Source organism: Taudactylus pleione, unplaced genomic scaffold (genome assembly GCF_031769625.1).
Source record: "Taudactylus pleione unplaced genomic scaffold, aTauple2 ptg000378l, whole genome shotgun sequence".
Classification (NCBI taxonomy): domain Eukaryota; kingdom Metazoa; phylum Chordata; class Amphibia; order Anura; family Myobatrachidae; genus Taudactylus; species Taudactylus pleione.
Window position 1 is genome coordinate 7873076 of NW_028284779.1, and position 27823 is coordinate 7900898.

Here is a 27823-nt window from a genome sequence, read left to right on the forward strand (position 1 = left end):
TTAGGGATGGCAGTATGCAATGTATTCCGTTCCTAACCCTTGCCAAGTAAGACTGATGGGCCACCTTACATTTGAATATTACTTTAGTATAGAGATTACACTTCTAATTCCACCCAGTGTCTTGTAATGAAGATTTGCACATGTGCAAGTGTAGTAAACCATTCATGTAATGCTTTATCATAGTGCGTACAATGTGACCTAACAGTTTTCATAGGAAACTGGATTATTGACCATTGTACACCAGTGAAAATAATTGTGCTTTATAGAAGCTTTCTTACCAAAGGCAGGAGACCAAGGTTGCTCTTGGGTTAGTCTTGTCACTCTGTAATGCTATATTTCATTATGAGACAGACCCAACCCATATGTTTTTCAAAGTTTGCAGTCGCAGGACTAGGCAGAGCTGTCTACACCGGTATGCAGTCGGGAAGCCGGCGGACCTAATCCCGACAGCTGGCTTCCCGACTGTCATATCCCGGTAAGGGCCGGGAGCCCAATGCCCAGCATCTCGATCGAAGGGACGCCGGGCGCCGATAGCCGCGGGAGGGTTAGGTTTAGGGTTCCCGGGGGGGACTTAGGGCTAGGCACCCCCCTGGAGGTTAGGTTTAGGCTAAGGGAAGGGTGGGTCGGCGTTAGGCACCCCCGGGGGGGACTTAGGGTTAGGCACCCCCCCAGGGGACTTAGGTTTAGGCGGCGGGGAAGGGGGGGTTAGGTTTAGGCACGTAGAGGGGGGATTAGGGTTAGGCACTGGGGTGGAAGGTTAGGAAACCTAAGGGAGGGTTAAGGGGTAGAAATAGGTTAGTATATACTTACCTGGGGACGATCGGGATTTCCTCCTCTGCCGGGATGCCGATGTCGGGATTCCAACCGCCGGGCATGGGTCTGGCGGTAAATCATACCGATTCCGTCTACACCAAGCGATCAATGCAGAACTCTCATTGTACAGCTTATTTCCACCAGAATTTTTGAATATGACCAACTCCACTCACTATAAATGCCATCTTGTATTGATATACTGTAAATGCAGTGCACCCTTATGGACACAATGATGTCAGGTACAGGAAGTCCCTGCATTTGAGTGAAGACCTTAGAAATGGTGGAAACCACTTTACATTCTTACTGCAAATTTTTATGTATTGTAAGTATGAGAATTGTTCTGTTTATGCCCATTGTGAGAATATAGATCATTCTTATTCCAGCACTTCAGACACCTGTACTCAGGAAATATCTGCTGCTAAAGCTGCGTGGAAGATATAATGCTTTATTCCGTTGCGTGTGTGTATGTAACAATAAATCATTCAGGACCACACTCCGTTAGTAGTCAGCGTAACGCAGGGAACCATGTCTAGGACATGTTGGGACCATAGTCACGCAACAAGGTTTTCTGGTTCACTGTCCTCAAGTCAAGCAAAAGATCTCAACGGAATAAGTGTATCCTGCAGGAGAAAGTCGATCTTCCCCCTGCAGCCTCTGGTACAGGGGCCTGCGGTGATAAATGCTTTCCCTGTGTTCAAATATTTAGAAACCTGACGAAAGAGAAAATGTCTCAAGCACTTGTTCTAGTTCTTAAGACGCAGATAAAAAAAAAGGTTCAGAGAAAACCACATGGTTTATGACATAGGCGTGTGTCCTCACTGCAATAGTTGTATCCTGTCTGTGAAGCGTGTAAATTCCCCCGGCTCCCAGACATGTGTAAAACTCATGAAAACACGAATGTGCAACTTCCATTGCTCAGTAGCAAAACAGTGGGCCTGATTCAGAGATGCACGCTATTGCAGCTGCGACTTATTGCAGAATCGCCGCATTAGTAATATCCAAATGCTAGTTTCAGTCGTCCCTTTGTGTACTAGCGAACTCCGGAGAGTGCAAGCCCTGAGATGCCCATTTTCAATGCCCGTGGACGGTGCAACTCCGCCGGTGGTTTTGAGTAATCCACAATTGGCGCGCCATCACAAGCACCGTCAGTCCTTGTACCAACCTATGGCAGACGCAGTGTCTCCTTCTCAACTCTCTATAAACACAACCGCTGTGGCTCTGTGAAAGAGAACGCAGTCCCGAGATTTTTGGCGCACACTTCCGGCCACCTCCCAGGAAAGCCCGGGGTGTTGCCTCGCCTTTCCTAATGCCAGCGACCTGTACGCAACAGTGGACGCTCATTGGAATGCATGCGCCACAGGGGTTTTTGTAGTATTTTTTTTTTTTGCACATGCGAAGTGGCAAATAGTCGCTCAACTCTGCTAACATCGGCATTGCGTTCAGTTTGCGTCCACTTTTGAATCAGGCCCAGCGTGTCTTCCAGGGAGGTTTTCTTAGGCGAGACAAAAACTGGGGCGCCAGTAGAAATCAGTCCATACATCAAGCAGAGGGTCCCTGAGACAAGGAGCTTGAGCGCAGGAGCACCTGTGGTTAGGATAATATTTGGTGATGTCGCTCAGCATAAGTCATATTTCACTTCATGTTTTTCTATCCTCTCACCGTATCACCGACAGCTTCATCCCAATGCTCTGAGCTGAGGGGACTGTACAGCAAAGTCATTATTCATCAGTCTCTTTTTATTACTGAGTGTGATGAGGAATTTCCATACTTTTATTCTGCAGGCGTCCACAGTGATGTCTTTCATAGCAACTTGTAGAAATAATCTGTGTACAGCCACTGCAATAGCAAGTATGCCTGCTGTATGATCGCGTAAACATTGGCTGTAAAAGGCGGGCATTGCCTTCGTTCTGCAAGCCTGATTCTGACTCAGACGCAAATGGGTATTACAGCACACTGGCCCTGATTCAGCATGGATCGCAATTGCAACCGCATACGCAGATCGGTCGATGGTGTGTACTGCGCATGCGTGAGTTAGCATTGCGATCGCGCTGCGGTCACCAACGCAGATGCAAAACCATTGCAGATGAAGGGACGGGTCATCAGCGGTTGGGGTTGGTGACGGGCGAGTGGTCGGAGAAACGCAGGCGTGCCAGTCCGTTTGAATGCCTTTACTTGGGCGTGCATAAATTAGCCACCTGCGACGAGGTTAGCAATTTCTAAGTAAGGTCAGACCTGTTGTGATTGTGCTTGAGGGGCGGATGTTACTCGATGTATACGCAGGACTGCAAGGTATTACGGATGTGCGAAAGCGGTAGTGGGCGACTCTATGGTAGCTTTGCGATTGCAGTCATTAGCATATTTTCACAGCATACCTGCGTAATCGCAGTTGCGATCACAATAGCCATCCGTAGTGAATCAGGCCCCCTGTTGGTGCACTATAGTTAGAAATCAGAGACTGCGCATGGGCTGAATCAGGCATGCATACACAAAGAGTTGGAGATCACAGGTGCAGATGGATTGCTCGGTCCACTCCTTCCGTAAAATGGGCGTCTCTAGGCGGTGATTATGCCGACATACGGAACTGTCCCATCTAATGCGAGTGTCATGAAAGTGTTGTGGGTATACAAGCCAAACTTCAATAGCATGCAGGTGGAGGTGGGGCGCTGTTTTCAGATGGATCTTTTTGCACCCAGCACGGAGTGGGTCCCTCTCCTGATACTGCAATCAATTCATATTTAAAAAAAGCATTAATTTCAGAAGGATGCTTGCTATGCTTTTATTACTTAAGTTGGTTCTCTATATATTTACAGGTTTAGCTTTTCATGCATCTATTTTTTTTTTACTTTTTCCAGTTTATTACTACTAATATGTTACATTTCTGTAGCTAATAAATTTTAACTAATTTGATTTATGATCCTGGTCAATATCCTGTCTTTTCTAATGGTTATTGTCAGGATTCTGCCTGGGATCGGCTGATACTTACCGCAGCGCTGGCTTCCCCTCACTAGCGTGAGCAGTGAGACGTCCGGTGCAGCAGTAGGTGACTTGCTGAGTATTCTTCCCAGGACCCAGGTGACTGTCACGCAATTCCCCATATCGGTGTTCCTGCGGCAATGGTCATGGGCGCAGCCATCTTGGCTGAATCACCTGATAGATCCATATCCAGTGGTAGCTGTGTCAGTTCTCAGCTGACTTGCTCTTCCAATGGACAGCTACCTGGGGTATAAACAGGACTCCAGTTGAACAGGAAATTGCCCGATCAACTTCGTTATTCCCAGATGGTTGTTGTTTGCTTCGTCCAGGCTTCACATGCAATCTTCCAGAGACTCTTCCCAGTGGTATTTCCAGTATATGCTCTGTACACCTCCTATGTACTGAGTCCTAGTGTATTATTTACAAAGTGCCATATCATTGTGCAGCGGTGTGATAGAACACATTTCTCCTGTTTGCTATTTATAAGAGCCTTATCCTTGTACAGCAGTGCTACATAACACCTTGCCTGTGTGTGCTAATTCAAGTGCCTTTGCTTGTGTGTGCTATTTACCAGTGTCATATCTGAGCACAGCAGTTCTATAGAACATCCTTGCCTGTGTGTGCTATTTACCAGTGTCATATCATTGTACAGCAGTGCTACAGAACATCCTTGCCTGTGTGTGCTAGTTACCCGTGTCACATCTTAGCACAGCAGTGCTACAGAACATCCTTGCCTGTGTGCTATTTACCAGTGTCATATCTTAGTACAGCAGTGCTACAGAACATCCTTGCCTGTGCGTGCTATTTACCAGTGTCATATCGTTGTACAGCAGTGCTATAGAACATCCTTGCCTGTGTGTGCTATTTACCAGTGTCATATCGTTGTACGGCAGTGCTACAGAACATCCTTGCCTGTGTGTGCTATTTACCAGTGTCATATCGTTGTACGGCAGTGCTACAGAACATCCTTGCCTGTGTGTGCTATTTACCAGTGTCATATCGTTGTACAGCAGTGCTATAGAACATCCTTGCCTGTGTGTGCTATTTACCAGTGTCATATCGTTGTGGAGCTGTTACACACAACACTTTAAGGTACAAGAGACGTTACACACACTTCACACGCGTCATTTCTTGTCTCTATAGATCTTTACAGATAGACAGTTTAACAAACAAAAATGAACAAGGAGTTATCCAGCTCCCAGTTACCTTGCTTTATTTGCTTATTTTGCACATGAATCAGTCTTTGCTTAGCCAAAGTCATCAGTAGCCAGGCCTCGGGCATCAGTCTCCCTGTGGCCAATTCTGACGCCCGTGTGACGCGTTGCCTCACTGCATACACTGAGCATGGGATGGTGTCTCACCTACTGTATGACTTCACACTGGCTGATATTTCTGCAAATGAGCAACAACTTGGGCATACAGTCATATATGATTTTAAGAACAATTTAGTGAGAAGCCTGGTATGGAATTAGAGTTCCTGCTTATACTGAGATGGCCTAATGTCTATTATTCATGCAGATTGCATGCATTTCAGTGTAATGTAAAAGTTACTTGAAAATGTTGGTTTGTCTTATTGGCGTGAACTGAACAGAAATAGCCCATTACTCATTGTTCTTCTTTTGCCAGTGAAAATCTGCTTTTTACCATTGTTTTATTTCAAATTCAATGGCCGGTGTCTTTCTTCAATTAGAATTTTAAGAATAAAGCAAAACCTAGTAAGATTATACCTTGTCATAGGCCCTGATTCAGAGCCGGACGCTCTGACCAGAGCGCTCGCTCTGAATCAGGGCCCACCTCCATTAATATGGAGCGTCCTCCTGGACGCTCGTATAGCTGTGGGTCACCACCCACAGCATATACGAGCGTGCAAAATGATGGTCGCGATGGTCTTGACCATTGCGACCATCGGAACTGCGAGTAAAAGCCTGCGGTTGAGTTTCTCAACCGCAAGGCCAGGAGTGATTTTGGCTCTATCAGAGCCAAAATCACTCCCACTGACATCACTAGTGATGTCAGTGGGGCCGGCTTCAGACGGTAGGCGTTCCCTTGGGAACGCCTCCGTCTGGCAGGCACGCCCACGGCACGCCCACCAAAGGGGGCGTGCTGTCAGTCACCATCGACAGCACGCCCCCTTTGATGAGACACTCCGAGCGAAGGAAAGTCCTTCGCTTGTCGGGTCTCACGCATGCGCACGACGGAGCTCCCTCCGTCATGCGCATGCGCAGTGGGGACCATCGACCCACTTGCAAGCGGACTGCCGCTCGCGAGTGGGTCTGAATGACCCCCATAGTCATTAGTTACCGTGGGTGTGTGGCCTATTTTGTCCAATCAGGAATGTTATCAGGAATGCAAAGATTGGCATGGACTAGAGTGGACAAATAATGATTTTCCAGTATTCTTCTCACTATGGGCGTTTTAGCTCTCATGTTATGTGATCCCCCCAGGACTTTATTTTGGAACAGCCTACCTATGATTGTGACAGGCGTTTACGACAGACCCCAGACTGACTGATATCTAAGTGTCCTTTATGTAGTGCAGCATCTGACAATGAATACTGAGCTTTCCATATTCAGGGGGTCATTCAGACCCGCTCGCGAGCAAAGTTCGCTCGCAAGCGGGTCGATGTTGTGAGAATGCGCATGCGCACGACGGAGGGAGCTCCGTCGTGCGCATGCGCGAGACCCGGCGAGCGCCGAGAAATACGTCGCTCGGGGTCTCGTTCCAAAGGGGGCGTGCTGTCGATGGTGACTGACAGCACGCCCCCTTTGGTGGGTGTGCCGGCCAGGCGGAGGCGTTCCCATGGGAACGCCTACCGTCTGAGTCCGGCCCCACTGACATCAGTAATGATGTCAGTGGGAGTGACTTTGGCTCTGATAGAGCCAAAATCACTCCTGGGCTTGCGGCAGCGAGACCCTGCCGCAAGGGTCTCGTCGCAAGCCCGATGGTCGCGATGGTCTTGACCATCGCGACCATCATCATGGACGCTCGCATAAGCTGTGGGTGGTAACCCACAGCTATGCGAGCGTCCATAAGGCCGCTCCACATTTAAATAGGGCGGCCCTGATTCAGAGCGAGCGTTCTGCTCAGAGCGTTCAGCTCTGAATCAGGGCCTCAGTTCATAAAATTAATTTATCACTATATTTTCTTATACTATGGGATAACTGAATATGTATTACAAAAATAACTATTTAAATTGCAAGATATGGCAGTGTAACCTTGCCTCGGTAAACATGACCGGGATTGTAGCGTTCAGATTGCACCGTGTGTGTCAGTCATATAAGCACCTGGATATTATATTCCCATGTGTGAGAGTTTTCCTGCAGCTGCTGGTTCCACTCCATCACCACCTGTATTGCCAGGAATTACAGCCTGAGCTCTTAAGTCTGAGATTGTCATATTTAATCCCACGGCGACCAGACGGGAACCATGCGGTAATAATACATGTTACCACACAGGGATCAGGTGTCGGGAGCTTGTACTGTATTTATAATTGCACCTTCAAGGATGATATTTATATAAAATCTTGCTAATAGCAGCTTTCTGCAGTATTCTCTTTACAATATTATTTTCCTGGGAAATCACTGGCGGAATAATTCTGAACATACTAATGGGAGTGTTATTAATGCCCTGGTATATTATGTAAACTACTTCTGTGTGACTGCTCGAATGTAGCATTATATCTGGTATATTATATTAGCATTCCCGCTAGGCTTTTTGGCGGCGTTGCACTAAAACAACCTAGCGGGTGCCGACCCCACCCACGTGCCACAGTGTCCCGCGGGTGGTAAAAAATAGCAGTGCAGCGATCACCGCCGGTGGATTGATGCCGTGCCACATTAGAGTGCCCTTTCTAGGTCCGGCGCTCTGCCCGGTGACGAACCTAGAGTGAACACTATATACGATCCAATGCCTTGGGACTGTCCAGGTGTAACGTTTATATTACATATTGAACTAATCCTGTGTAACTGCCCAGGTGTAGCGTTATATCCTGTGTATTAGGTATATGGTCAATGCCATGTGACTGCCAAGGTGTAGCATTATATCCTGTATACTGTATTATCCAATACCATATAACTGCCCAGGTGTAGCATTGTATACTGTATCATCCAATGCTATGTGACTGCACAAGTGTAGGGTATTATTTTGTATAGTGTTCCCGCTAGGCTGTTTTAGGGGGACGCCATGCCCTTCCCAATTTTAATGGGGTAAAATGTGCCCTGTCCTTTTAGAGGCACCACGCTAAAACAGCCTGCTCTGTGCCTTCCACATCCATGGGCCACTTTGTCCCGCGGGTGGGAAAAAGTTGCGATGACCGAACTCCCCAAGTGAATAGATGACGTGCACATGCACATGGCATCTATTCTCTCTGAGGGGAGACCTTGGGCGATTCCCAGCACAACCCCCAAGTGTGACGAATTAGCGGCGTGTTACAAAGACACCCCCCCTCCCCGGTTGGCCCCATCACCCCGTTCCGCGCCCTGCCCGCACTCTAGTGGGAACACTGTTGTATGATCCAATGCAATTTGACTGCCCAGGTGTAGCGATATGTACATTGTATGATCAATGGACACTCCTGAATTTCTGGGAGAGTCCTGAATTTTGGGGAATTTTTACAGGCCCTTGGGAGAAGACCAACCCTTGCAGACTCCACCCAGTTCTCCAGTGAGCCTGAATTCTGGGGGCATGATAATGCAATTCCCTGTGAATCTCATCATCATATCTACAAAATCTAGCTGATGATGCCATGATTCCCAGTTCTCGATATTGCGCATCTGAAGATCTTCTGAGGGGAGGAAGCAAAAGTAGTAATAGAACTGAAATCCCAAATCACATCGAACCTGGTCACGTAGGCGCACAGGAATGGCAAGGTGAGAAGCTCCTACTGCTCTGATATAGTGATACTTTTGGAAATAAATGCGAGATGAAAGCTAAGGTTCTGTCGCTGCGATAATAAATAGACCCTTGGTATCAGGCCTATCACCTTTGCATGAGCTATGAATCCTAATGCAATAGGTCCAAAATACAGTGTTCTGCCTGCACATGGGCCTCGTGTGACCGGACCCCCAGTTCCCACGTGGGCAGATTGTTCAGCTGGTTCAGAGCTACAGAGTATTGTTGAGCACAAGTGTTCAGCAGACGAGTGAACCAGCCGGACCCACTGAGGTCCGCAGACCGTGCAGATCCCATTCGGCATCGCTGGCAATATAACGGTATGACAGGTCCAGTGTGTTTGCTTTATACCGACGGTGAAATGGAATTTTAACTGTCTGTGAAATGTGGAATCCCATTTATTGACCTGTCTGAACAGCTGGGAGTATGATGGCCTCATAAAATGCAAATAACTAGTATTAATCAGGTGATTCCTGCAGCTTTTCTGCTCAGTGTCTACAAACCTGAATGTTCTTAGCGTAAGTACGGTCGTTCCGAGCTATGTTTGCCCAACTGCGCATGCGTACGGATCGTAATACGCATGCGCGAACCAGTCAGTGCGGTCGAAAATCGTTTGTTCGCTAAATAGCGAACGCCTGCTATTTTGAGTGACAGAAAGAGGCGTATGTGGGTGGTAACAGGGGAAGGTGTTTGAAAACGGGGAGTGGAGAATTGAATGCAGGCGTGCTTAAAGGTCAAAACGGGCATTTTATGGGTGTGCATAATTAAAACAGCAGCGTATTGACCACGTCACTGGGTTATTTTATAGCCAGAACTGCTCGCAAGATTGTGGTAGCAAAAACCAACCACAAGAATAGCGAGCAGTTCATACGCTGGTCGATGTACTCGATTAATCTAATAAATAACGGACATGACGTAGGATGCGAGCGGCCAGGGGGCTTATTTATATAATGATAACGACGTCGTTATCGTTCAATCGTTTAAAAATCGTTTATAAATCGTGCAGTGTTTGGTCGTTAACGATCAACGATGCGCGCTCCCGCTGGTCGTTTGATCGTCTCGTCAGTCGACTGAACATGCAGGTCAATTTCACTTGATCTATTAAAGATCGTTTGCAAATCGTTCAGACTGAAAGATAAAATTTCAAGGGAAAATCGTTTAGAGATTGGACAGGGAGTAGATCGCCTAGTGGATGTGCCCCTTAGCGCTTTTCTTGATCCTAACATGATCCAAACATTGACCCTATTTTGCGGATTGAAAAGAAATGCTTCACTTGAACATTCAGGCTCCTAAATCGAAATGATTCAGATGTGTCAACATACATCTATCCTCCGTGCACAGTGCGACTCGGTAGTGCCATGTATCTTTTCGTGCGTCTTTCTCCCTTCAAATGTATCTTATACCACCGCGAAGTGAATAGGAGGCACAAGCAGCTTCTGCTTATTAAAATGATATGCGGCATGCCTATATTCTGTGTGTGACTGCAGTTATGTCTGCATGCCAAACGCTACGTAATAGTGTCAGCAGCTGTGACACTGTAACGTAGCATTTCGCATGTAGCTACACCCGCAGTCACACACAGAATATAGGCATGCCACATATCATTCTAATCCGTAGAAGCTGCTTGTGCTACTTATCCGCATTGCTGTGCGAATAAGATACATTTGAAGGGAAAGCCGCACGAAAAGATACATGGCACTACCGAGTCACGCCACAACATGGCACGACTAAAAGGGCTGTTTAACGCACAAGGAGGCTACATGTATGTAGTGTTCACTCTAGCTCCGGCGGCAGGCAGGGCGCCGGAGCTAGAGAGGGCACCACCGCGCGCGCACCCGAAAAGGGGTTGTAGCCAACGAAAAGGGAGGTTCTATAAGACGCGTCACTCTTGGGGGCGTGCCCGGCACTTACGGACACGCCGGGCAGCCCCCAAGTGCTGCTGACAGGTCTATTCACCGCTGGTGACCGGGTCACCACACATTTCCCCACCCGCGGGACACTGCGGCCCGCGGGTGAAGACGGCACCCACAGGCTGTCTTAGCATTGCGCTGAGGGCAGAGCGCTTTTTGAAGGAGGGCAGGGCGCAGCGCCCCACTAAAACAGCCTAGGGGGGAACGCTATGTATGTGTACACATCTGTATAAGATATAGAAAAATAATGATTAAATTATGGAACTGTAAAATCTTACAGATGTGTCCTCATAGAGCACGAATGTATGTTGTACAGTATATTTGATGTACTGTAGTATGGCATACTATGTATTGGAGGCACTGGTGTGGCATATTATGTATTGGGGCACTGTGGTGTGGCATACTACGTATTGGGGCACTGTGGTGTGGCATACTGCATATTGGCACTGTGGTGTGGTATACTGTGTACTGGAGGCACTTTGATGTTCCATACTGTGTATTTGATGCACTGTGGTGTGGCATACAATGTATTGTTCCTTCTTGGATGTGGAGGTGGCAGGACATTTATCAAAGCCGGGCACTGGTGTGTGCGTGCCTGAAAAAGGGGTGTGAACACCATAGGGGGTGTGCCCAGCACCCATGGAGATGCTGGGCTGCCCATGAGCTCTTCCCGCAATGTGGATAGATGCCACATGCATGCGCACAGCATCTATTCACTCACCCAAGTTGCCGGTGATTGATTCACCTGAATTACCCCCCCCCCCCCGCGGGACATCTCAGCCCGCGGTTGGGGACAGCAGTTCAAGGGGCGCCGCCAAAAGGGCAGGGCGCATTTCAGCGACTCCAAATCGGTCAGGGCGCGGCGCGCCGCTGAAAAAGCCTAGCGAGAACACTACAATATATTGGGGGCACTGTGGTGTGGCATACTGTGTATTGGCACAGTGGTGTTCTATACTGTGTATTGGAGGCACTTTGGTGGCATATTGTATATTGCATGCACTGTGGTGTGGCATACTATGTATTGGATGTACTGTGCCATACTATGAATTGGGGACACTGTAGTGTGGCATAATATGAATTACACACCGGAAATAAGCATGTATCAGGGTTTGATGGCATGTGGGGAAGTCTGAGGGGCATTGGAATGGCATGAGTGGTGTTATATAGAAGTTTTCAGATATTTTGGTTGTGGGCGATAGTTTGGCTCCTAAACTTTTAAGCTGGCTCCTAAATTTCTATTTATTTTTTCGAGCCCTGCTATAATACATTTCCTTATGACAATGTTTTCAGGAAGCACATATCTTTGTATCGGTAGCCTGCGCAATATAACAATAATGACGCTATGAAACGAGCAGAATAAGTGTGAGGATCTGGATGATACAATTTTATCGTCCATAAATTCGGTTTCTGTAGTGATAACATTTTTGATATTGAGTAACTACAAAAAATAAATAAAGGTTATGTGGTACATAGCAGCTAACACGGGGTAACAGGGTCTGCTCCTGAGACCTCAAACACATTTCTATGCTTCGATAAATCTGCATAAATAACAGGCCATAAATCCTGCAGATTCCCAGGACAGAGATGAACATAAAACAGGGTCTAGAGCCGGTGTATCGCGTGACCGCGGCCCAGGTGGGCACCCACTGATGAGGTGATAAAATGGAACATTTATGGTAAATTCCCGCCGGCCCAGTAAACCACATTCTCTCCGCATATGTCCTTCAGCTGCATAGAACGAAATTATATGACGATTATAGGGAATTACAGACTGGAGGTTTGCTGGACCAGACGCAGAATCCCCCAAGAATTTCTCTAAAGGAGTTTGAATTCCACTTTTCTTGGACAAATCTGTGTACTGGGACCACACAAGATTCCAATAACCTCTTATACCTCAGGATAACACCGCAGCTATCCCTGTTATATTATATTTACTTCAAGTCTTCGTAGAACAATTTCCTTTCACCCCCATTTCTTTAGCTTGGTGCCAATGTAAACTCTGTCCCTGTACACATGTTCCTGACTAGTCAAATGTTGCTTTTCTATTACTTCATTACTTAATGGCCTCTCTTTTGCCTACGATGTAATTTGGGCATTTAAAGGGGTTGTCTGACTTGATATAACTTGAATATATTGACTTGTATGTGCCCTCCTGCAACTTTTGTTAAATACATGGCATGTATTTATATAATTAGCAGACTTCTCAGGGATCTATTTCATCTGCAGCATTAAGGCTGATTTGCTATTGGCACTGAAACCAGTAATCGTAGCAACTTACTAAGAAAATAGCACGGGGGCCGGCGAATTAAGGCCCTCATTCAGAGCCGTACGCTCTGAGCAGAGCGCACGCTCTGAATGAGGGCCGCCCTCCATGAAAATGGAGCGTCCTCCTGGACGCTCGTATAGCTGTGGGTCACCACCCACAGGCTATACGAGCGTGCAGTTTGTTGGCCGCGATGGTCAAGACCATCGCGACCATCGAAACTGCGAGCTGGAGCCTGCGGTTGAGTCTTTCAACCGCAAGCTCCGGAGTGACTTTGGCTCTATTAGAGCCAAAATCACTCCCACTGACATCACTAGTGATGTCAGTGGGCCGGCTTCTGACGGGAGGCGTTCCCGTGGGAACGCCCCCGTCAGGGAGGCACGCCCCCGGCACGCCTACCAAAGGGGGCGTGCTGTCAATCAACATCGACAGCACCCCCCCTTTGATCAGACACAACGAGCGAAGGACTTTCCTTCGCTCGTCGCGTCTGGCGCATGCGCACGACGGAGCTCCCTCCGTCGTGCGCATGCTCAGTGCACACCATCGACCCACTTGCGAGCGGACAGCCGCTTGCGAGTGGGTCTGAATCAGGCCCTAAGTCTCCTGGCGATACAGTCTGCAACCCAATGTGACGGCCGAAGACTACAAACCAGGCTTCGGCGTCCAAGTCTAGATAATTCAAAAAATAAAAATATTTAAAAAATCTATAAAAATTAATCTTTAAGTGTTTGCAAAAATGTGTTAATCAAATGTAGCCTTTTTTTGTTCTGCTGGCTGTCCCTGTTTTCGCCACCCTGAGTCGCTGTTAGACACAAACAGCATGCGATGAATTAGACTTGAACGTGCTTCATCTGCATATGGGTCTCTCCATGTAACGATTAGGACATTTCTGTACCTCGGGACAGGGATCTGCAACTTGGGGTAAACTGCGCGTTTTGCTGGGGTTTTGAAACTCTGCACATCGCCAGCAAATTTAAGCACCAAACCATAGAATTTACTATTCAGCGCTTTTGATGAACGCTGTCCATCTGTTTCACTGCTATAAATTCACCGTAGAACCACTATAAAACCGCCGCATTAATCTGGCCAATCAGGAGGTGAGGAATCACTATACACTTATTTATGATGGGAGCACCATTTATAAAGCCATAAAATAATAAATGGTGCCCCCATCATAAAAAAAATAAAATAAAATGTAAACATCATTTAGCAATAAATTAATATTAATAATACTGTAGTTCTCTCTTAATAAAATGAAACAATAATGATCCTACTAACATAGTAAGGAATGGGTATGATATGGTTCGATTCCCGTCAGCGGCAGGCCGACAGGAGCAGAGTGCGAAGCAGCGGAAGCCCGACAGCGCTGGAAATCCCGATAGTGGATAGGTAAGTATAGACTAACCTAACCCCCCTAACCCTCCTTAGGGGTGCCTAACCCTAACTTCCCCCCCCAAGTGCCTAACCCTAATCCCCCCTCTAAGTGCCTAACCCTAACCACCCCCTTCCCCGCTGCCTAAACCTAAGTCCCCCGGGGGGATGCCTAACCCTGTCCCCCCCGGGGGTGCCTAACCCTCCCTCCCCCTAGCCTAACCCTCTCGAGGGGGTGCCTAACCCTAAGTCCCCCCCGGGAGCCCTAAACCTAACCCTCCCCCCCCTCGCGGCTGTCCGCTCGCGGTGCCCGGCATCACTACGATCGTGATGCCGGGCGTCGGTCTCACGGCATCGGGGAAATGCGGGCGTCTACATCTAGACAGTCGGTAAGCCGGCTGCCGGTATTTAGGCAGTCGGCTTCCTGATTGCTTCCCCATAGTAATAGTCCACAATAAAGGAATCATCAATGTTATCTGCCACATTGGGGACGATTCAATTCAGCGGGAGGTGAACAGCGCCAAGAAGTTGGCCCTGGAGCTATTCAATTCAGCGCGCTGTTTAGTCCGACTATTACAAGTTAAGTCGAAGAATGCCGGTTCTTGCAACTTAATCTGGGTGTTTAGTTGCGAGAACTGGCATTCTCTGACTAAAGTGCCGGCTGCGAGGCTGTTAGCGCCGTTCTAAGCCGGGAAACTACCTCACAGCTGGCACTTTAGTCGGGTTTCTCCTCGTATCCTCAAGAGGGTGCCAGCAGAAATCGTTTAGTCACCCTAACAACATGATAACTTGAATAGCTCCAGGCGCTCCCTTCCAGTGCTATGAACAGCGCGCTTAATTGAATCAGCCCCCTTATTCAGTACATGATTGCCCGCATTATTAGTGTATTGTGATTCCTTACTTTCCGATTGGCCAGATAGCTCATACCTCATTGTTTTTCGATGGGTTTTCTGCTAAACCTGCTGCTGCTAAATCTGGGGTTTCTATACTTATTGATGGTGCTTTGGTGTTCTATAAACTTTCTATCGTCAGATGATAGATGTGACCCATAAACTTAAACTTAACTTAACTAAAATAAACACAGGAGACCAAGTTATGCCGTTTAAATTAATTGGTCAGCTTTATTTGGTTACAATGGTAGGTATGGTGGCAGGAGAAAGAACGGCAAACAACCAGCGTCCACTTGTCTTAGGCCGGAAGTAAATCACAACTTGTGAGGGCCAACTATCCCAGACAAGGGCAAGTGTGATCTTACAACTTGCAAGGGCCAACTATCCCTTTCAGAGCAAGTGATGCGGCCCCAACACCCATGCCAATGCACCATTCATCCTGCTCGGTCGAGAGGTGCCGCTGACCCCAATAGGATGAAATCAGCCTATCAGTGCATTGAAGGGGTGCGCACCGCTATTACTGCTGCAAGATGGACACTTCAATATTGCCAGTCTTTCCCTGCCAATGAAATAAAGCCGACACAAGACACAAGAGGGTAGGGATGGTGGGAGATCAGTTCAAAGAGGCAGATTTACCACAGTAGATTCTCTACACCCTCTCACTAACTCCGCCCCTAACCTAACGACCTATCACATCTGCCTACTACTGTCAACAAACATTTTTAACTTTATTAACCCCTCTATCCCTGACTAGAAATTTATGTGCCGTCGGCTCTATTCCTAACCGTGCAGCCCAGTTGCTGGAAGGAGAGCACTCCTGCACTGTCTGCCCCCAGCACTATGCAGGTAGGAGAGAGCCGGATGTCACTAGGACACGCAGGGACTCAGCTAAGAGAGCTCTGACCGCTACTGCACACGTGTGGCTTTTCCGCACGTCTTTACTCCCCAGCGTCCATGAGGACAGGTCAGACCAGGAGACTCTCACCACCAACGAGCCCTGCAGTGCCCGGCTGTATGCCCTGCAAGTACACTCTACCACCACCGTTGTACACTAGTCCACCTGTGCTACTATCCTCTGCTGTCAGAACCACAATCACGACGCACTATGACTCCCAGGAATACCCTGACTCCAGGCTGCCACAAACAGTGTACATCTACTGCTGTGACACCTGTGTCATTCCCTGTGTTATTCTACCTGATATATAATAAATGTAAGAACTGATCACCCATACCACGTGTGGACTAAGTGCCACCATCACCAACTACTGCGTTATACATTTAATCGATATCACTCACACTCTGACCAGTTATAATATACTCTGGTGCATCAATGAATCTGGAGAACTACTGCTCCCAGCAAATTCCGCAGGCGCATCATTGTGACAGTTTATACCATCACCTGCTGTCGCCGCAAAACTCTGCTAATATCTGTAACCTGGAGCGTTTATATTATATCCAAATACAGGGTCCAATTTATTATGTCGCAGTAATTCTCCTTTGCGTGTGTAATGAACGGATTACAGCTTTCTAGGTTTTTACAGACTTATTATCTGAATAAATGTGTTTAATTTTCTCCCAGAATATTTATGTCTCTCAGCTTGCTCATATGGGGTACTAACTAATTCCTGAACAGATCTGCAGAGATCTCCCCAAGTCTATCTGCCCCTGTCAGGTAACAGCGGAAATAAATCAGTATTCTCATAAACCACAAATGCTCCCACATTTACAGTGTCCCCATACTTCCAAACCATCTGCTGTTTCTGTAGGGAACTCACATCCTGCAGACATTTTCTTACAGGATCACTGATGCTAATCTCTTGCATCTGACCTTAATAGTAATAAATAGGCGTTTTATTATAGAATTGTGCATCTATCAGTCATTATTAAAGTACTGTGTTCCCTTGTATTTTATAATACAACTATCTCGTAGCTTCCGCCTTCCGGCACATGAATCAGTAATTTGGCATGTAGAAAAGAGCAGTCTGCCCTGGTAATTGTGTGTGTCCAGGTATCACCGTATCATGGACGGTGTACAATCAGCATCGTCATATTGCCAGACTATGTGGTGTAATTCTAGATTATATTATTCCAAACGGCTGCCTCACCAGCGGTTCATATTGTCTCTGGTTGATGAGTCAGTTAATTACAATAATGCAGTCAAGTAATAAATCCCTCAGGTGTGAAATTAGCAAAAGTCTTTGATGCAGCTGGAAACATTCAGGCTGGGTGGAAATTGCAGGAAGTGGGATTTTTAGGTGGTTATTGGATCAGTTACGGGCAGCAGGCGGCCCAAGGGACTTTATTGCCTTCACCTGCGGCCCACAGCTCCTTTCTTCTCTATTGTCGGATTTCTTAGAGCATTTAACACACTTGTTTCAAATGTTTTTTTGTTATAAGAGAGGCGTCTCTTTCTTTGACTAAGGCCCGTATTCAATTTGAGGTGAAAAGTCCGGATCCGCGATACTTTTTCGCCGATGACGTCATTTTCGTCTGTTTTGCTTTTACCCCGTATTCAATTTGAAAGACTTTCCGCCTAGGCGAAAAGTCAATGCAATGTAATAGGCGAAAAAGTTTTGCCTATGAATAGCAGGCGGAAAAAAGTGCAGAATTGGGGTTTTGGGGTGCAAAGTTGTGGGAACCCCCGTGCAGCCTTCAGACAGTCCCCCAAAGGTAATCTGTGTCAAAATGTAAAAAAAAAAAACACTTAAGGACACCCCAAAAAATGACTTTGAAAATGGGAGCGAAAAAAAAAAAGTTGGGGTACAAAGTTAAAAACCAGCGAACTTCACTCTGGGGGGGGTCCCCAAGTATGCCCCCGGTGTTTTTTTCAATTTGCTGACCCCCATTTTCAAGTACCCCAAATTTGCTGGGATAAGCTATTTTCTGGAAAAAAAAATACTCCTGAATACTATTCTTCACCACGTATAGAAAAATGCTATTTAGCAGCTATTGAGCCCGTTTAAAAACACCAAATACCTTCAGCAAGCCAAATCGGGGGTAACCATAGTGAACCCCTATGTCAGAGCATCTTTTTTTTTTGGGTGGGGGGGGGGGGGGGGGGTCAGGCCGATTTCCCCAAATCTGACAGTACTTTCCGCCTGTTCAAGTTTCGCCGGGTCCCGTTTTCGCCTACTTTCAAATTGAATACGGAGTAAAGCGGGTACACACGCGATACTTTTCCGCCTACAAAACAGACGAGGTAGGCGAAAAGTCCGGGCCGCGAAAAAGTGTCGCGGCTCGGCTCAAATTGAATACGGCTCTAAATGTGGTGGTTTTGCATATTTCTGAAATTAAGGGTAATGTGTGTTCCTTTATGAAGGATAGAGTGACACCCATTAAAGCCAACATTGCCAATCACTGGTTTAGATTCTTTGAAGGAACATGCCTTGGCCTTTTTGGTGCATGCCCTGTGAAGTGAAGCCCTGATAGGGGTATGCACAGGAGGGGACCCCACTAGGAGCAGAGCAGCGAGCCAGATAGGCTGGAGCTGCATCACTGAGCCCTCTCCCAAATTTTGCTGTGGGGCTCGGTGATCCTTTGTGTTTATCATAAAGGCCGGAAGAATTCTGTAGAGTGGAACGTTACTCTTTGGAAAGAATGATTAGCGAATTAAAATACCGAGCGCAAAATGTCACAAATACCATAGATGAAGCTGCCATCTCTTCAACAGTTTGTAACACATTGCAATCAAAGGGGGCTAAGCAACTGCGTGATCTACGGAGTTCACTCATCAGTCGTAACCCTTACTGTCCATGTCTGTTTGTGTTTCCGCTCACACCCAGAGCTGGCTTAATGTTGTGTGGTGCAACGGTTTAACAAGCCTCTCTGTTCCCGTGATATTTCAGGAATGGAAATGTTTGTGGAATCAGTATGCTAAGCAGCCCTTTAAGAGATTCTGTAAATGTCGGACATGAATCCGGAGACTGGGAGCAGAACGGAGCGCTGAGAAATATCACGGCCATCGGCACATCCCAGCAGAAAGTTTTAATTATTCTTACAGTATATCTAAATTATCTCATGTTCTACCTAATAAGCTGGTCCATGTACATAAGTGGGTGTAGCCTAATCAGAGGGATCCGGCTTGGCCGAGCAGCCGCATTAGTGCAGGTAACTTTAGTGCAGTTGGGAAAGACAGCATACAAGATCAGATGAGTTCAACGTACAGTACATATGCCAGAAGTGTCACCTAACATATAACCGTATTATTATATCTGTCCTGACTGCCATCCAATATGGGGTCAACAGAGTTGGCAGTCTCTTTGGGGCCATAAGCTATGAATGACTTAGGGCCTGATTGAGCATGGATTGCAGTTGCTAATATGCACGCAATCGGCCGATTGTTGCGTTCTGTGTATGCATCCCAGTGCGCGATCCAGTCACTGCGATCGGGGCTGCAATGGCAGTGACTACGCAGATCCATCGCAGAGTGATTGACAGGAAAAGTGCTGTTTGCGGGTTGTGATGGGGAGATGGTCAGCCGAACGCAGGCGTGCCAGTGCGTTCGCAAGCCGTTTCAAGGGCGTGCAAAAATTAGACACTGCGATCTCATACTCAGTGTGATGTCTCGTATCAGGTGTGGCTGTTAGCAATTTCTGAGTAAGGTCAGGACTTGTGCAAGTGTGTGTATGGGTCCGATGGTACTCGATTCTACCGATGGTTTCGCTAGTCTGCTAAGTATTATGGATGTGCGTATGGTAAAGTGGGCGCTGAGTTTGCATTGCGATGGCAGTGATTTGATTTGCTATCGCAGTTGATCTGCGTACGTATGCTGTATTACGATCCGTAGTGAATCAGGCCTTTAATTTGTTACTTTGATAACCTCTGTCCATTCTCGCGGTGCTCCCCTCCACTGGAACTCACTCCCTTTCTCTATAAGACTCTTCTCCTCTCACCAAAGCTTGAGACGGACTCTCAAAACTCATTTCTTTATGGAGGTTTATCAGGAAGTTTGTCTTTGCACACAACTCATCACAATGTGTCACCCATGTCTGTCTGTCTGTCTGTCTCTCCCCTATAGATACTGAAAGCTGTCACAAACAGGGCCCTCTCCCCTCAAATACTTTTCCTTTCCTTACTTATTGCATTATTTCTTCCCAATTGTTGTGCCCGTCAACTAGGGTACAGGTTCAGCCAGCGCTGATTCTGTAGTTATGGTGACTATATATGCATATATGTTTACTAATCTAATATGTTTATACTGGTTTGTTTCCTGCTATGTTCTTCTTTGTTTGTGCTCTCATTTTATGCACTTTTTTCCTGTTATGTTTGCACTGTATCTGTAAAGGCACACATCCACTTAAAGACATGAAAACAACTGCGCGATTACAGCATTGTAATCGTGCAGTCGTTTGTCTGTCTGTGATGTGCCTACACTGAACGAGCAGTCGTTCAGTGTAGGTACAGCAATCATCTGCTAACATGCTGAGCCTGACGTTATCGCCAGGTTGTCCAGCATGTTTGCCCGATGATAGATGTCTAAACGACCAGCGGGAGCGCTCATCGCTGTTCGTTTTAGACATTTTTTTGAAACGATGTGCAAACGATTATTGAACAATATCGTTCAATCGCTCAATTTAAGCGTCTAGTGGATGTGTAAAAAAGATAGATAGCCCAAGCGCTAGTAATGGTGTGCTGTTGACCCCCCCTCCTTGTATAGATTGCAGCACGCCCACAGGAAGTTTCTGCCACACTTCCAACAACAATAAAGAAATACACAAAAAGTAGGCGGAGTCTAAGAACACATATCAGGGAGTGTATTTATAAACCACCTTTATTTAAGGCTCAAATATCAGTATATATAAACTTTCAAAAATATCAATAAAACTCCCGGGAGTATAAGAATAATTCTATACACACAGTATGTATTTAAATTAATAACATGTCTTCAAATGAAGCACAAAGTTACAATTAAAAAATAAACAATCACAGTAAAATATCTCTATTATTCTCAAATGGATGGATTGAACATCTGAGCTCTGATGCTTCAATGAGCCAAGTGAAAATGACCCAGTTAGCAGCAATGTTCTGAATAACTGAGAAAAAGAATTTATATTTTCATGTAGCAATGAATTCAAAGCTGAATGGCCCAATAAAACTAAGTAGCTGAATTATTCTTATACTCCCGGGAGTATTATTGATATTTTTGAAAGTTTATATATACTAATATTTGAGCCTTAAATAAAGGTGGTTTATAAATACACTCCCTTATAATGTGTTCTTAGACGCCGCCTACTTTTTGTGTATTTCTCTAGTGGATGTGTGTCTTAAGGTGCTGCTGAATCCTTGTGCCACCCTATTAAGGCTAATAAATACTTGCAATCATTTATAACCTACATACTTGGACACCTTTTAAAAGTTTAGTTTGTATGTTTTGTTTTTTTCCCCGGTCTTCTTCTACTAATTTCTTATAATAACTTTGGCATTGCTTAAATTAAAATAAGTAAATAGCTCAGTAGCCCTGTAAAAAGTTCATTAAATTGAACAAATTATCTGTAAAGAAAGGATTGACGGTGCCTTCTTACAGCCGCCTTCCCCTATTAGAGGAATTTATGCCCAAAGGCTTGAAAGTTACCAGGTAAAAATCCATGACTCCGTATCAGAGGAAGAAGGCGGATCCCTTTCTTGTAATGTGAAATTGCTGGTGCTAAATGTATTTTAACTAATTATATATTGATAACTCATCTCGAGTGTGAACTCTGGTTAAGGCTCCTAAAATGTTGGATTCTATTACTATATTGGCCTTTAGATTTCGTGAGAGGTTACCCTGTTACTTTTCAAACGCTAATAAAGCTTATAATGGAGAGTATGTTTATCATCTTACTATTCAATGGAGATACAATCTCTTGAACCATTATCCCGGAAGGGCCCTATAAGGGCCTCACTGATACACCACACCTAGAGGTCTATTTACTAAGCAGTGTTAGGAGACAGAGGGCCTGATTCAGAGCCGGAGACTCTTTCAGAGCGCTCGCTCTGAATCAGTGCCCGCCTATTGTATTTTTAGAGCGGCCTCCTGGCCGCTTGCATAGCTGTGGGTGACCACCCACAGCTAGTGCGAGCGGCCAGGATGATGGTCGCGATGGTCAAGACCATCACGACCATCGGACTTGCGAGGGGACCCTTGTGGTAGGGTCTCGTTGCCGCAAGTCCCAGTGGACTTCTTGCTCTTACAGAGCAAGAAGTCCACCCACTGACATCACTTGTGATGTCAGTGGGGCCGGTCCTAGACGGTAGGCGTTCCCATGGGAACGCCTCCGTCTGGGCACCCACGCCCCCGGCCCGCCCACCAAAGGGGGCGTGCTGTCACTCAACATCGACAGCACGCCACCTTTGTAGCGAGACCCGGAGCGACGGCTTGCCCGTTGCTATCCGGGTCTCGCGCATGCGCACGACGGAGCCGCCTCCGTCGTGCGCATGCGCACTGGGCCAACATCGACCCGCTTGCGAGCGCTCAGCGCTCGCGAGCGGGTCTGAATCAGGCCCAGAGTGAAAAGTGATAAGGTGCCAGCCAATCAGCTCCTAACTGCCATCTCACAGGCTGTGTTTGAAAAATGACAGTTAGGAGCTAATTGGTAGGTACTTTGAGGTCTACTTACTAAGCAGTCTGAGGAGACAGAGTGAAAAGTGATAAGGTGCCAGCCAATCAGCTCCTAACTGTCATGTCACAGGCTGTGTTTGAAAAATGACAGTTGGGAGCTGATTGGCTGGAACCTTATCACTTTTCACTCTGTCTCCTAACACTGCTTAGTAAATAGACCCCATAGTATCTAAACACGTAAAACAATAAGGTAGAGAGAATAAATACTGGACTTTAAGCTGTTCTGTCATGATAATGAATGGTTTGTCCCTGGTCAAAAATGCAATACCAGATAAACTAGCAACACTATCTTCCTAGCCAGAAAATAGGTCTCTCAATGGATGCAGAAAAGTGGTTTGATAACATGAGCTGGGGATGTATGCAATTCTCTTGACAGTACCATCAAAGCTTCTCTCTCAATTTAGCAAACTCTGCACATTGAAAATAAACTACAGTATTCCCAATTGGAAGCCTTGAACCTTGCTGGACCCTTCTTCCAACTACTGAAACTGAGGGCCTGACTCAGAAATGGACCCAATGCGATGTTTTCGCAAATGGCTGATTGTATTTTCGTCTCTGCATGTGTTGCAATGGTCTTGCAACGGTCGCAGAGAGGATTTATTTGCAGTCAGGGACCGTTTGTGGGCAGCAACAGGGGGGGGAAGGCGACTCAAACATAGATGTGTCGCGACTGTTTCGGGGGTGGTCACAGCATGCGTCTATGATCCCGTACGCAGTGCTAAGGGGTTGTAGTTCCGTCGCCATTCTGCGCAACCATAGGGTTACTCAGAAGTTTGATGATCGTCCGATGGTTGCATCCGTGTATGCAAGTGGCGGATTTGCAAAGCTGCCTGGTGGGCTTCACAATACAAATCCCAGCGGCTGTGACATTTGCATATTTTCGCACAGCCGCTGCGTACAGACACAGCCGCAACGGCCTGAGCTTCTATCTCTGAATCATGCCCTGAAATAGATATTACATTGGGCAATTGACAATAATATATCTCCTTGTAAATTCTTTCCAAACTAGCCCAACTGATATTTTGAGTTTAATCTATGTCCCAGCAGATTCAAGAGATTTAAATTCCTGGAAACTAAGACATATCTCTTGGCTGGGGGGGAATAAACTAAGTGAATGCGCTTCCTCGCCTTTTATATATGTTTGATTCTGTCCCAACAGAGATTCCTCGCTCTCTGTTTTCTAGGCAGGAACAAGTTTGTGTGGGAAACAACATCATTAACCCTAGTAGCCCTTCATATCCTCATATGGTTGTATTGGCATATTGCATGGGTTCTTCCTCACTACTGTTGACACTGAGCAAATTTCTCTCCCAGCTTTGGAAAATGGCTCAAAGTATCTCTTACATTGTATCTCCCCTCCTATAGCCCAATGGTCTCTATTTATACATCGGGTAAATGAAGATTACAGCTTGATATCTCCGTGCTGGCACAATCCCTGAGTAGATAATTGCTATTAGGGCTTTGCCAACATGTTTGCGAAGAAATGTTTCATGAAGCATATAGCATTCTGTACAATAATAAGTTTACGCCTTTTATTTGTCTGTTAAGAAGAATTCTATTTCCCCATGGTATGTAATGTGGCCATGCTCTTATTTTTGTTGGTGTTGTCTGAATACAACACAATGGTATCTCTCAGTCAGTGTGCAGTTAACAAACCATTGCTATTCTGCACCAGACAGCGGGGTCAGTGAGTGTATCGGTGAGGTACACATTGCTGTTCTGTGCCCTGGTCAGTGAGTGTATCGGGGAGTTACACATTGCTGTTCTGTGCCCTGGTCAGCGGGGTCAGTGAGTGTATCGGTGAGTTACACATTGCTGTTCTGTGCCCTGGTCAGCGGGGTCAGTGAGTGTATCGGTGGGTTACACATTGCTGTTCTGTGCCCTGGTCAGTGGGGTCAGTGAGTGTATCGGTGAGGTACACATTGCTGTTCCGTGCCCTGGTCAGCGGGGTCAGTGAGTGTATCGGTGAGTTACACATTGCTGTTCTGTGCCCTGGTCAGTGTGGTCAGTGAGTGTATCGGTGAGTTACACATTGCTGTTCTGTGCCCTGGTCAGTGGGGTTAGTGAGTGTATCGGTGAGTTACACATTGCTGTTCTGTGCCCTGGTCAGTGGGGTTAGTGAGTGTATCGGTGAGTTACACATTGCTGTTCTGTGGTTGTAAACTGGAAAAGGTGGGTCGCGCTTCCAATAGTGGTGGTGGAGTGGGACTTATATGTTGGGGGAAGAGAAAGGGTCAGGTAGGTGCTGCAACGTATGCAAGAGTACCAATTCTTGCTAGGTAGATGCGCTGAAAGGAGGATAGGTATACGTGCGCTCCTGTGCAGGGGAAAGGAGTGTGGTAGTGAGTGTAGGATGTGCGATGGAGGGGTCTGGGGGTAGGGGGGGAAAGATAGTGGAGGGGATGCGCTAATGTGTAGGTGGGTGAGCGGAATGAAGACTGACGAGTGAATTCGGATACAACCTATTTTTATTGGGTAGACACAATGCTCCCAAAGGTGGTACCGTGGGTGGGTATCCAGTGATTTGTACTAATAGTCTTGGTGGCCCCACAGTTGGGGGGGTGGGTAGACCCTTTTAGGGGGCTCCTTTGGCGTGCGGTCCTCACTCCTGCACGTCCCCCTGCTTCACCTTTGGTCGACAGACTTGTGGCAACCGGGGTGGTACCTACCACAAGCTACACTCATACTCCCACCAGCTGCACTGCTGCACCTGTCTCCTCCTGGGACACGACGCCGATCCCACGGGATCGTGGGATCACCTTAAGCACGCGGATCTCCGCATCACCCCATCACAATCCAGTGACTATCACCAATCACCCTTCGTGGCTGCCCGTCCACCTGAACATCCCGCGGGATCGCGGAGGCCAGGAACACCACCGAGCTCGGCATCAGGACAATAACCACCACTGCTACCCACCGTGGACCCCTCCCCACCTACCGGTAGGTAAGTCCACCTTGCAGCAGAGCGGGACGCCGCCATTTCATTAGACATCCCGGCTAACAGCCTTCCCTACACCCCGGTTGCCACAAGTCTGTCGACCAAAGGTTCAGCAGGGGGACGTGCAGGAGTGAGGACCTCACGCCAAAGGAGCCCCCTAAAAGGGTCTACCCACCCCCCCAACCGTGGGGCCACCAAGACTATTAGTACAAATCACTGGATACCCACCCACGGAACCACCTTTGGGAGCATTGTGTCTACCCAATAAAAATAGGTTGTATCCGAATTCACTCGTCAGTCTTCATTCCGCTCATCCACCTACACATTAGCGCATCCCCTCCACTATCTTTCCCCCCCTACCCCCAGACCCCTCCATCGCACATCCTACACTCACTACCACACTCCTTTCCCCTGCACAGGAGCGCACGTATACCTATCCTCCTTGCTGTTCTGTGCCCTGGTCAGCGGGGTCAGTGAGTGTATCGGTGAGGTACACATTGCTATTCTGTGCCCTGGTCAGTGGGGTCAGTGAGGGTATCGGTGAGGTACACATTGCTATTCTGTGCCCTGGTTAGTGGGGTCAGTGAGGGTATCGGTGAGGTACACATTGCTATTCTGTGCCCTGGTCAGTGAGGGTATCGGTGAGGTACACATTGCTATTCTATGCCCCGGTCAGTGGGGTCAGTGAGTGTATCGGTGATGTACACATTGCTGTTCTGTGCCCCGGTCAGTGGAGACAGTGAGGGGTATCAGTATATATCCCATTGTTGATCTGTGCCATGGTTAGTGAGGGGCATCAGTGAGAATCACATGACTTTTTAAGACAACAACATCATATATTATTCGTATGATAATAAATACTCAGGAGCGTGCAGTATATCAGTCCACCGTGACATTACTGGAGCATAGTGCTACTTAAGGCAGATATGGTAATCTCTAAATACAAATCAGATTACCTAGAATACCTGTAACAGAAGAATATTACAGCGCTCGCAGACTGCTGGTTACAGCGAGTGAGGGGCTCTGCAATCTCCTGACTTGTCTTATATGGGAGCTGCTATCTTATGCACATATGACGTGAATTATCTGAGCAGCAGATTACAGGGCAGAGACATTCATTCACTGGCAGGAGGAAGTTGGGCAGGTGACCCAACACTGCCCTATGGCTGTGGGTAGAAGCAACACATCTCCGCCTGTTTAACATACAGTAATCATTTGTGACATAGGGGTTTGTGCCAGATACAGATACTGTTAATCAGCCTACGTTACATTACAAGGCACCGCATAGCTGTTGTGGATTTCAATTGATATAACAAAACTTTATTTTTATTTTTATCAAAAGCTGTTATTATCTTTATTTCTATATTAACCCTGTATTAATTATACCGGGTCCTGTATTAATTATGTATAGCAATGTACTGTAACTACATGCAACACAAAGTTGCCATTATCGCCTCTCTGTGTAATATTAGGGGCCGTATTCAGTTAAAAGCAAAAAGCCGTTTTCTGCGAAAAGATGTCGCCAATCGCGGCTTTTCGCGTGGTCGGAACTTATCTTCAAATTCAATTCCAGCTGGTTTTGGCCTACGCGGAAAGTCAATGAAGTGTAATAGGCGAAAAAGATTCGCCTAAGAATAGCAGGTGAAAAGAAGTACAACATTTTTATTTTGGGGTGCGAACGTTGGGAAATCACTCAGAACCCTTGGGACATCCCCGCCAAGGACAACTGTGTCAAAAAATCCAAGGAAAAAACATAAGAACACCCCAAAAAATTACTTTCATTATGGGGGCAAAAAAGTACAAAGTGGGGGGACAAGCATAAAAACTAGCGAAATAGACTTCTTGGGGTGCTGTAAGGAGGGGCCAAGTGTATTTGGGATAGCAGGTGCATGCATGTATGAGGGTGGTTTTTCACGTTTTTTTAAAAGTTCACTTTAGAGACATAAAAATATGCTAGCACCCATATTCAAGTACCCCAAATTTGACAAGACTACTTATTGTCACCAAAAAATACTGCTTTATGCCATTCTTCACCACTTTTACAAGGACGCTAATAGCAAGGATTTTACACAACTTCAGTACCCCAAATAGTTTTATTAGGGCTATTGGAACACTTCTACATTGTTCCCCAATGTTATTACATCTTTTTGGGGGAAACACACTGATTTCCCCTATCCT

The 27823-nt window shown here is 46.6% G+C and overlaps 1 protein-coding gene across 5 annotated transcripts in view; it reads left to right on the forward strand.

Annotated features, from left to right (window-relative positions):
• Positions 1–27823, forward strand: part of DAAM2 (dishevelled associated activator of morphogenesis 2) — a 319828-nt gene that overhangs the window by 42951 nt on the left and 249054 nt on the right. The window contains exon 1 of one of the 5 annotated variants that reach the window (XM_088445367.1): positions 4103–4151. The exons of the other annotated variants lie outside the window; for them this stretch is intronic. The gene's annotated coding sequence lies outside the window, so the exon portion shown is untranslated. Of the gene's footprint in view, positions 1–4102; positions 4152–27823 lie in introns of those variants that run through there. 5 annotated transcript variants of the gene reach the window in all.